Here is an 11681-nt window from a genome sequence, read left to right on the forward strand (position 1 = left end):
AGGTCCTCTGCTCTTGTGAAAAGGAGGGCTTTTTCCACAGCACTGCCTAGTACCTAGTAAAATGTAGAAGCCTCACCCAAGCTGGACAGCCACTAAAATATTTCAGTGTGAGCGATTGGCAAATCCAGCCACCTCTCAGGTGCGAGTGATCTCTGCCTGTAATGTACCCACATTCAGACCACGACCTCTGTCTTCCCACAGGCCTGCTGATGAGCCTGGAGATGATTTTCTTTTTTTTTTCTTGGAAAGGTTTTTGCTATAGGGCACGTGCGCTAGCCAGAAAGACAGAAAGAGACAGACAGAAAGCGAGAAATCACCCCCCAGGGGGGATGGCCACGCCGCAATCCCTTCTCCTCCAGTCTTCTCTCAGGATCTTGGGCACACACGCACACGTGCCTGGCATGAGTTTAAGCCACCGGGTCTGGGACTCGAACCGTGGTCAACTACATGGGAGTACAGCGACAAAACCATTATGCTAATTGCTGGTCCTGGGCCTGGAGATGATTTGATCTTCCAGGATAACTGGAGTTCTTTCCCAGATACCGGCCTTCCCAGAAAGGGTACTCTACTGAGTACTCTATTGAGTAATATGTATTGCTTACCAAAGTATCTCTAGACTTGAGTAGAAAAAAGAGGAAAAATAACAAAACAAAAAGAAAAAGCCCAACAATGGGGCCAGTGGGTGGCATGGTGGTGAAGGTGCTGGACCCACATGGCTGACTATGGTTCAAGTCCTGGACCCAGCAGCTGACTGTTTCTCTTCCCCTCACTCTCTGTTTGGTAAGCACATGTGCCCTACAGCAACTTTTAAAATAATAATAAATAAAATTAAACAAATTGTTCTTTAAATTTTTTAAATTTAATTGCCCTACAGCAAATTTTTTAAAAATCATAATAATAAATAAAACTAAATTCTTTAAAAAAAAATAAAAAGCCCAACAATGACAACTAACAACCTCCTTCTCAACCTTAATTGGGCAAGAATTCTGCTTTTTCACAAGATTGTGGTGAGGTGGCTTTCACATAAGATCATGATTTCTTTAAGAACAAGGTTCATTCAATTCTCTATCCCTGGCACATAAAGTCACTCAGTATTATCAATAGTTTCCTTGGTGTGGTGGTTAAGGGTGCTAGACTCCTACATGGCCAACTGCAGTTCAAGTCCCAGACCTGGCAGCTTGCTTTCTCATTTTCTCTCTCTCCCTCTCACTCTGTCCCTCTCTGGTCAAATTAGAATAAATAAATAAATAAATAAATAAATAAATAAATAAAGTTAAAATACAATAATTTAAAAATGAGTTCCGTTTCCCTCTACCTTCTGTCTCTTTCCTCATTTCTCATCTATCCCAAACTTTCACCACTGTGTATTCACACAACCTTTATTAAAGGTAAGTTTACTTAAATCCATACACCCCTATTATCACCAATCTAAAAAGTTACCTGCAATTAAACTAGTGATTCTTAAACTTGACTGCAGATTTTAATCACCTGGGAAGCTTTGAACACATACCAATGCTCAGGACCATCCCAGACTAATTAAACCAAAACTTCCGAGGTGCAGCCCAGCTACCAGCATTTCTTTAAGCTGCCTCAGTGATTCTGATGTGAGAACAACTGAGCCAAAGCCTCTCCCGTTTCTAACTGCAACTGCTTTACTCAGCTTTGCCTAGCAAAATCAAATCCTGTTCTCTCTTCTATAGCCTCCTCTTGTGTCAGCCCTCCATTTCTTTTCAATCTTCTTAAAAAAAAAAAAAAAAAGTTGATTTATTTCTTCCATGAGAGGGAGAGACAGGGGGACACTGAGAGAAAGAAAAACACACTTTCACACTGAAGTCCACCCTAGGCTCAGCTTGCCAGGATCACAGGCATGGGCTTACCTGGCATGCACGGGGACCTTGGGACTTGAGCCTGGACCTTCCTGTATGCCCTCCGCATAGTGGAGCATTGCATTACCTCTGTACCACCAAGACTGGTCTCACCTCACTTTCTGAAAGAGCAGATTCTGGGCCAGCAGGTGGCACGGTGGGTCAAACACTGGATCCCACATGGCTACTCTGCAGTTTGGGTGCCATACCCAGCGGGGCTTGGAAAACACACCAGGTATGCATGAGAATGTGCCCAGAATCCCAAGATCCCAAGAGGAGAATGGAGGAGAAGGGACTGTGGCATGGCCATCCCTCTTAGGGGGGTGATCTCTCTCTCTCTCTCTCTCTCTCTCTCTCTATTTCCAGCAAGCAGCCCAATGACAAAAATCTAAAAAAAAAAAGAAGAAAAGTAGATTCTTCCCCTCCGTCCTCTTCTCCCTTAAATTCTCAGTTCCTTGGACCCAGCCATCCTCTTAATATCTTTCCTCGTTTTGACTTCTTTCCCAATATTCAGTCTTCAGCCCTTATTCCTCACTCTGCATGCTCTCCCAAAGCAATGCTATCCCTCCCCTATGTTGCTTAAGCCAATGCTGACTTACTAATGCTGCTGCATCCAGCTCCGTCTTCTGAGTATCAGAAGCTTCCTATCAAACATTTTAACTTGGGTATTCCTTTGGATACTTTGAATGTAATGGGTTTAAAAAGAGCACATTATCTCTCTTCTCTCCATCCCTTTGCTTTTATCATTTCCAAAGTTGTCTCAGTCCCTTTTTTTAAAAAAGAATTATTCATTTCATTGTATTGATTAGTTTTTTTGAAATTTGCTGTAGGGCGTGTGTGCTCATCAGAAAGAGAGAGAAAGTGAGAAAGCAAGCCACCAAGTCCAGGACTTCAACAGTAGTCAGCCAGGTGTAAGTCCAGCACTTTAACCACCACAACACCTGCTGGCCCCATCTATTCCCTTCCAGTTCATTCTCTTCTCTGCTGCTGATGTGAGTTTTCTAAAAGAGAAACCAGTCTGTCACTCCCTTGCCTAAAACAATCCAATGGCTTCCTGTTGCCTACAAGATATTGGGGCTGTCCCTGGCTCATCCTCCCACTCCAGCCTTCTCTTCTGTTGCACCCTGTGCATTCAAAGCCCCATCAATACACTTTCATTCAAAGTGTACCTACTGAGCAAGGATGTAGCATGATCTGAAAAGCTGGAAGCCACGCAGCCAACTGCGGGTTAGGATCCCTAGTAGACTTGGACATGCTATGCTGGGTGTGTGAATCTCAAAGATCCTGACTGGCTAGAGGGCTGGGGGAAGATCTTGCTGAGGGTGCCCCCCAACACGCACACTCTCATGTGTGCACACATTCTTATCATACTCTCTCATGAAAGAAATGAACTTAAAAAAAAAAAAAAAAACCATGCCCATCTGCTTTGGTCTACTCACTTGGGGCTCTATTATTCTCCTGCCTCTGCCTGATGCTGCCTTTGCCTGAAATGCCTTCCATTCTTTCTCTGCTTGGAAAGTTCTGGTCATACTTCCAAACTCAGTTGGGGCTTCCTATGCGACTCCTCCCCAACTTTTCCAAGCAAATTAGAGCCCCTCTCCCAGGAAGAGCCCCCTTTATGCTCTGGGAGCTCTGCATATCTCTGCTTTTGCATTTGTGACATTGTTTGCAATTTCTTATTTACATAACTGGCTGCCCAACTGCTCTGTGAGCTTCCAAAGTGTTTTATTTCTCTCTCTACACCCAGAATTTAGCTCAGCAAATGACACAGAGTGGTAAGTATTTATCTAATAAAAAAGAACACAGGAGAAAGAGACTGAGAAAAGATCAGGTGGAATACCTGATATTAAAGGACTCTGCTTGAAAATAATAAAATAGTACCAATTTGAGGTTGGAAGACATCTTTGTCTATTTCACAGAGAAGTAAACAGGTACAGAGCAGTAACTCATTGCCCAAAGTCACACAGCAAATCATGGCAGCCCCAGAACTAGAACCTCGGGCTCCTGACTTCCTGCTCAGTTGTCTGTCAAGGGTACATTAGTGAGCATTGCTTCAGTTGAAATGAAAACACAGGGCAGTGGCTCTTAGCCTTTTGTGGACTGTTGCTTTCTCTTTTTTCTTGTCTTTTTCAAAAATATTTTTAGAAAGAAAATTTCACTATAGGGCATGTGTGCTCACCAGAAAGAGAGAGAGGGACAGAGAAACAGAAAGCGAGAAATCACCCCCCTGGGGGGATGACCACACCACAATCCCTTCTCTTCCATTTTCCTCCTGGGATTTTGGGCATGCACGCACAGGTGCTTGGCATGAGTTTCAAGCTACTGGGTCTGGGACTCAAACTACATGGTAGTCCGACTACAGTCAACTACATGGTAGTCCAGTGACGCAACCATTACGCCACCTGCTGGTCCGGTAAACTGACGCTTTCTTTGCAACTTTGATGAAAGCTATCAGCTCCTCCCAGAAAAAATATTTATAAGGGATCTTTAAAAATGCATATTATGGAAAAACTATGCATGGATTTTAAATATATTTTGCTCCAAAATAAACTTATACTTAAATTCCACTTTCCACAAACTTATAAAGTCCTTTTGTAGGGGTAGCAGGTGGTGTAGTGATTAAGCCAATGAACTCCCAAATGTCTAACCGTGGTTCAAGTCCTGCATCCAGAGGCTTGAAACTCACAGTTGGCGCATGTGCCTGCATGCCCAAAATCCCAAGAGGAAAATCCCGAGGAGCAAGCCATACCCCGAGGGGGCTATTTCTTGCTTTCTGTCTCTCTCTCTCTCTCTGTCTCTCCAGCATGTACCCTATAGCAAAAATCTCCAAAAGGGGCTGGCAGGTGGCATGGTGTTGGAAGCACTGGACGCCCACACGGCTGTCTGCACTTAGAGTCCCAGACCTGGTGGCTTGAACCCTCCGGATGCATGTAGATATGTGCCCAAAATTCTCAAAAGAGAAAGGAGGAGAAGGCATTGCGGTGTGGCTACTGACCCCTGGGTGGTGACGTCTCACTTTCACTCTCACTGTCTCTCTCTGGCAAATGCACGTGCCCTATGGCAAAAAAAACAAAAAAAAAAAAGTCCCCTTCTTTCCAAATGTGTATGAATGTGTATACACACATGGGGAATTTCATATCCTTTCATTCCATATCCTTTCTTAGTAGGTACGAGTAACTAGTGGTTGTCTAAGGCATGTTTTGTTGTTGTTGTTTTGTTTTGTTTTGTGTTTTTTGAGAGGTTTTTGCCATAGGGTGCGTGCGCTCGACAGACAGACAGAGACAGAGAGACAGAAAGCGAGAAATCACCCCCCAGGGGGGATGGTCATGCCTCAATCCCTTCTCCTCCATTCTCCTCTCGGGATCTTGGGCACGCACGCACACGCACCCGGCGTGAGTTTTAAGCCACCAGGTCCGGGAGGTGAACCACGGTCGACTACATGGGAGTCCAGCGACATAGCCATTACACTAACTGCTAGATCTTGTTGTTGTTGTTTTAATAAAAATTTCTTGTGGCTAAGGAAGGCAAAGTATGCTCTTAAGAAGGGAAAGTGGGCTGGCGAAGCCAGACTAGCCAGCCATGAGACAAGATTTGAAGGGCAAAGAATCTAGATGTGGAGACACCTGTGAGGAGGCTGATACAGTAGTTCTGGAGAGAGAGAGAAAATGCTGTGTCCAAGATGTGGGAATAGATGGGGTAGACAAGAAGGTCTAAATTCGAGAGGTGATCCGCAGCTGGGACGGACAGTGCTGAGGAGCCAGCAGGCATTTCTGGTGACTCAGAGGCTTTGAAATAGAAATTCAGGAAGATATGGATGCCGTGTCAAGCTGAGGGCCACGGAGAGAGCAGGACTGGAGGATCAGTAACATGTCTGACAGATGTTTCAGGTGCCTGCAGACCACCAGGGTGGAAATTTCTGCAGGAAGCTGGCAATGACGTAAGTACCATCCACATCTTTCTCAGACCATCTGGACGATCTCTTATTCCCGGACCCAAACACGAGACTTTCTGCCTTCATCTCTTTTGCTCATCGTATTCCCTCTCCATGGACCACCTTCCTGGAACCACCACCCACCTCCATTCCTAACACCAGCAGTCTGGCCTAGTCCCTCCACTCTCTAAAGGCCCAGATCTTTCTCTGAACCTCTCTTATCATATACTATTGTGAACTTTCATTATTTATGTTCCTAAGAAAAATGCAGAAAAAGAGGAAGAATCAAACAAAAGACAGGTGGTACAAACAGATAACAAATAACAATAGAAAATATAAGCCTGACTAGAACAATATTCACTTAAATGTAAATGGCTCCAGTTAAAAAGCAGAGTGGTGGGGGCATCAGGTGGCATAGTGGTTAAGGCACTGGACTCCCACATGGCCAACTGTGATTAGAGTACCAGGCCTGGTAGCTTGAAAATGCATTTGTGCCTAAAATCTTGAGAGAAGGGATGTGGTGTGGCCATCCCATCCCCTCATCCCTTAGAGGGGTTGATTTCTCACTTTTCTTCTGTCTCTCTCCAGTGAGTACACTCACTCTATGACAAAACAAAACAAAGCAAAAAGCAGAGTGGTCCAGCCATGTGGCAGAGGAGGTAGGGTGCCAGTGACCAATACTTAAGCCATATGAGACAACCCTGGGTTTGGTTTCTGGGTTAGCCTGAACATACGGGCACGTCAGTGAGCATGCCCGTGACCACCGCTGGCTGGAAAGTTGGCAAGAATGGAGGATTTTGCAGCATGCCAGGACCCTGTCAGAGGCCTCTGTCTACCTCTTTCTCTCTTTTATGACAGAAATAATAACTTTTACAAAATAAAATAAAGATTCAAATAGATTAAAAGGATTAGAAAACTATAACATATTACTACTAAACAAAATAAAGCTGGAATGGCTATACTAATACTCATAAAGTAAATTTGTGGTCAAGAGTATTACCAAGGATGGGGGGAGGGCATCATTTTACAATAATAAAGCAATCAACTCATCAAGAAGACATAACAGTTCTAAACATTTATGTACCTAGTAACATAAATTCAAAGCACATGAAGCAAAAACTGGGTAGAACTACAAAGAGAAATGGACAAATCTATAATTATAATCAGAATGGTCAATACTCATCTCTTCATAATTGATAGAACAAATAGACAGAAAGCCAGTAAAGATTGAGAGAAGCTGACCAACACTGTCAATGGGCTTATGGGCTTGACGTAACGGCCTGTAAGCGCTCCACCCAACCCCAGCAGATTACCCCCTTTTTTTTTTTCCAGGTGTTTATGGAACATTTACCAGGGTAGATCAGATCTTTTCCTTTATTTTATTTTTTAAAGCTTTTCTTTTATTTACTTATTTCATGAGAGAGTGGGAGAGACCCTGACACCGCACCATTATCCTCCCACCAGCCTTCCGGCCAGCCAGGTCAGAGCGTCCACAGTGTGCACAGGTTGTCTCAAGATCCAAGCCTTCCGGTATGGCTCCAGGATTGTGCCGCGGTGCCCTCCCAACTGCATCACCACGGCTGGGCCAATAGGTCATAGCCTGAGCCATAAAAAAACTCTCATACATTTAAAAAGAATCAGCTTATCCAAAACATGTTCTCTGACCACAATGGGATTAAATCAGTGCTCATCATAGGAGGATATTGGGAAATCCCTATTTACTTAGGAGCAACACAATCCCAAGTAATTCGCCAGTAGAAAAAGAATTGGAAGTTTAAAATATTTGAACTACATGAACATTTTAAAATGTCATAAAATTTGTGAGTTGTAACTTAGCAGTACTTAGAGGGAAACTGATAACACATATCCTATTCTGGAAAAGAAAATATTCTCATCAACGATACGAGCTTCCACCTTATGACATTAGGGGGAAATGCGAATTAAGCCCAAAGTCAGCGGAAGAAAGGAAATAAAGATCAGAGAGGAAATCAGAGAAATCGAACAGCAGTGCAGCAGTCAAACGTGTCACTCCTCAAGGCTGACCCTTATAAGAAGGTTGCTGCGGGGCCAGCTAATGAAGTGGTGGTTAAGGCACTGGACTCCCACAAGGCCGAGTGTGGTTCAGGTCTCAGACCTGGTGGCTTGCTTACTCAGTTTCCTTCTCTTTCTCTCTTTCTCTCTCTCTCTGTCTGGCAAGTCTGTGTGCCCTATAGCAAATTTTAAAAATAATTAATAAATAAGTTAAATAATTCTTAAAAAAAAAAAAAAAAAGGATTCTGGTTTCATTTCCAGAGACCTCCTTGAGTATACCAAGCATGTATATACCCATGATCTGGACCTGGCTGAAGCTGGGAGTGAATTATGACATCAAGATCCTTCCAGGGACTGGGGGCCGGCTGGTGGTGTGGTTGTTAAGGGCGGTAGACTCCCACATGACTAAACCATGGTTCAAGTCCTGGACCTGGTGGCTTGCTTTCTCATTATCACTCTCCTTCTGTCTCTGGTAAAACATACTACTACTACTACTAATGATAATAGTAAATAAAATTGAATAAATAATTTTGGAAAATTTCAAAAGAAAAAGATCCTTTCAGAGGTCTTGTATCTCCGTTATCTCTCTCTCCCTTCTTCTCTCTGTCTTTCTCGCTCATGGAATAAACACATAACTTTTTAAAAATTGACAAAATAGAAAACAGAAAAACAGTAGAGAAAGTCAATTAAATCAAAAGCTTCTTTGAGGCGATAGTAAAATAAGTAAACTTAACCAGAGTAATAAAAAGAGGAAAAAAACCACAAATGACCAGTATCAAGAATGGGAGAAGTAACATCACTGCAGCTCCCGTAGATACTAAAAGGATAATAAGAAAACATTATGAACAACTTATATGTGACAGCTTAGAGAAATGTTCGAATCCCTTGAAAGTAACAAAATAGCAAACTCAAGAAGAAACAGGTCATCTGAATCATTCTATGCCCACCGAAGAAACTGAACTGTGCTTTAACACTTTTTCACAAAGAAAAGTTTTACTAGTAAATTCTGCCAAATATTGAAGAGAAAAAAAAAAAAAAACTAGTTCTACGCAAGCTCTTCCAGAAAATTAAAGCAGATAGAATAATTTCCAACTCATTTTATGAACCCAGATCAATATGCAGAAATCGATTATATTTCAAAATGTCAGCTTAGAGATGCTATTAAACATATATATATCACTAATTAGGATACCTTAAAACAGCAAGACTTTATTTTCTCACAGTTCCAGAGGCTAAAAATCTCACATCAAGGTCTTGTAGGACCATGATCTCACTAAAGGATTTAGAAGAAAGTCTTCCCTCACTTATTCCAGTTTCTGGCATTTTCTGGCAATCTGTGGCATTCTTTGTCTTGAAAATGTGTTGCTCCAACCTCTGCCTCGCTGTCACAAGGCTGTCCTCTTTGTGGATCTTCCTTCACTGTATGTGTGTATCCAAATTTCCCTCTGTGTAAGGACACCAATCATGGGATTAGGGTTCCACCCTGCTCCAGTATGAATTCATTTTGACATCATGAATGACATCTGCAAAGACTCTGTTTCTGAATAAGATCACACGCTCAGGTATCTTCAACATATCTGTTGAAGCTATGTTGACACAATTCAACCTATACTCTAGCAATGAACACTCAAAAATTAAATTTAAAATACAACTTATAGGACCAGCAGGTGGTGTGGTGGTTAAGGTGTTGGATCCCAGGTTGCAGACTGCATGGGTTGAGTCCCAGACCCAGGAGCTTGGAAGACAAGCTGGGTACATGTGCATGTGTGTTCCGAATCCTGAGACGATAATGGAGAAGGGATTGTGGCATGGCCATACTCCCTTGGGGGTACTTTCTCCGTGTCTCTCTCTCTGCCTTTATCCAGTGAGCACATGAGCCCTATAACAAAAGACAATCAATCAATCAATAAATAAATGACAAGAATGTTCAGAGCAGTATTATTTATAAAAGTCAAAACTTAAAACAACACAAATACCCATCAACAATAGAAGGAATACATCAACTTTTTGAAAAATAACACTTATAATAATACCAAAAAGCATAAATACTTGGGGATAAATCTGACAAAAGATATGGAAGTCCTTTACACTGAAAACTGTAAAACAGGGTTCAGAGATATTGAAGAAGACCCAAATAAATGGGGCAATATATATTATTCATGGATTAGAACACTCAATATATTTTTTTGGAGAGGTTTTTGCTATAGGTGCATGTGCTCACCAGAAAGACAGAGAGAAACAGAGAGACAGAAAGCGATAAATCACCCCCGCCCCCCAAGGGAGTTGGCCATGCTGCAATCCCTTCTCCTCCATTCTCCTCTCGAGATCTTGGGCATGCACGCAAATGCACCTGGCATGAGTTTAAGCCACCGGGTCCGGGACTCGAACCACAGTTGACTACACAGGAGTCCAGTGACATAGCCATTACGCCAATTGCTGGTCCCTAAAACACTCAATATTGTCAAGATGTTAATTTTCCCAAAATTAATCTATAGATTCAATGTAATCCCATCACAGCGATCTAGTAGATTGGAACAAAAGAAGTTGAAGTTTTGGACTGTGGATTTTAAATCATTATAATTAGGCTCAAACACATCGATATTAATCAAAATAGGAACCATTCAATCAACAATTTTGCCAACAAGAAATGTTTATTCTTGTAGTGTAAAAATCCATGCTTCAGGATTTGATGAACTCCTGGAAAGCACTTCTGCCTCCTGCTGGTTGTGGAAGCATTTTCCCAGTAAAAAAGTTGTCAAGGTGCTTGAAGATGTGGCAGAGTTTAGGTAAATATGGCAAGTGAGGCAAAACTTTGTAGCCCAACCCATTCAACTTTTTTTTCCTTTTCCATAGGGCATGCATGCTTGCTGGAGAGACAGAGAGAGACACAAAGAGGGAAAGTGAGAAATCAGCTCTCAGGGTGATGACCACACTGCAATCCCTTCTTTTCCATTCTCCATTGAGCATGCACGTATATGCACCCAGCAAGATTTTCAGTCCACTGTATTTGGAACTCAAACTGTGGTCAGTCATGTGGGAATCCAGCGCCTTAACCACCACATCACCTGCTGGCCCCAACCATTCACCTTTTGAAGTGTTGGTGGTATGCCTGGAGATTGGGTGTCGTCATGGAGAATTGAGCCCTTTCTATTGATCAATGCCGGCTGCAGGTGTTGTAAGTGTTGCAGTTTTCAGTGCATCTCATCGATTTGCTGAGCCTACTCATCAGGGGGTTCAGATAGTCGTAGTGGATCGGACCCCACTGAACAGTGACCATGACCTTTGGGGCAAGTTTGGCTTTAGGAAGTGCTTTGGAGCTTCTCGGTCCAACCACTGAGCTGGTGTTCCCTGTCAATATAAAATTCACCTTTTGGTGCACGTCACAATCCTATCGAGAAATGGCTTGTTTTTGTTGCCTAGAATAAGAGAAGATGACACTTCAAAATGATAATTTTAAAAATTTCAGAAAAATTTCACTTAGCAAGCTTTCCAATTTGCTTCAAATGTCAGTTCATGAAGCACCCACTTACCAAGCTTTCCAATTTGCTTCAAATGCCTAATGATTGTAGAAGGGTTGACATTGAGTTTTTTGACAACTTCTTATAAAGTTGTAAGAGAATAAACTTTGATGATTGTTCTCAATTGTTTATTGTCAACTTCTGATAGCCGGCCACTACGCTCCTCACTGTATGTTCATTAACAGTTCCTGGACCAATGCGTTATTGATGTCGCAATTGTTTCTGCTGCTTTAAGACCCATTTTGAACTTGAATAAGATAATCCCTGGGGGGACCAGCAGTTAGCGTAATGGCTATGTCGCTGGACTCCCATGTAGTCAACCACGGTTCAAGTCCC

This window comes from Tupaia chinensis, unplaced genomic scaffold (genome assembly GCF_000334495.1).
Source record: "Tupaia chinensis unplaced genomic scaffold, TupChi_1.0 Scaffold146187_1, whole genome shotgun sequence".
In the NCBI taxonomy this organism is placed as follows: domain Eukaryota; kingdom Metazoa; phylum Chordata; class Mammalia; order Scandentia; family Tupaiidae; genus Tupaia; species Tupaia belangeri.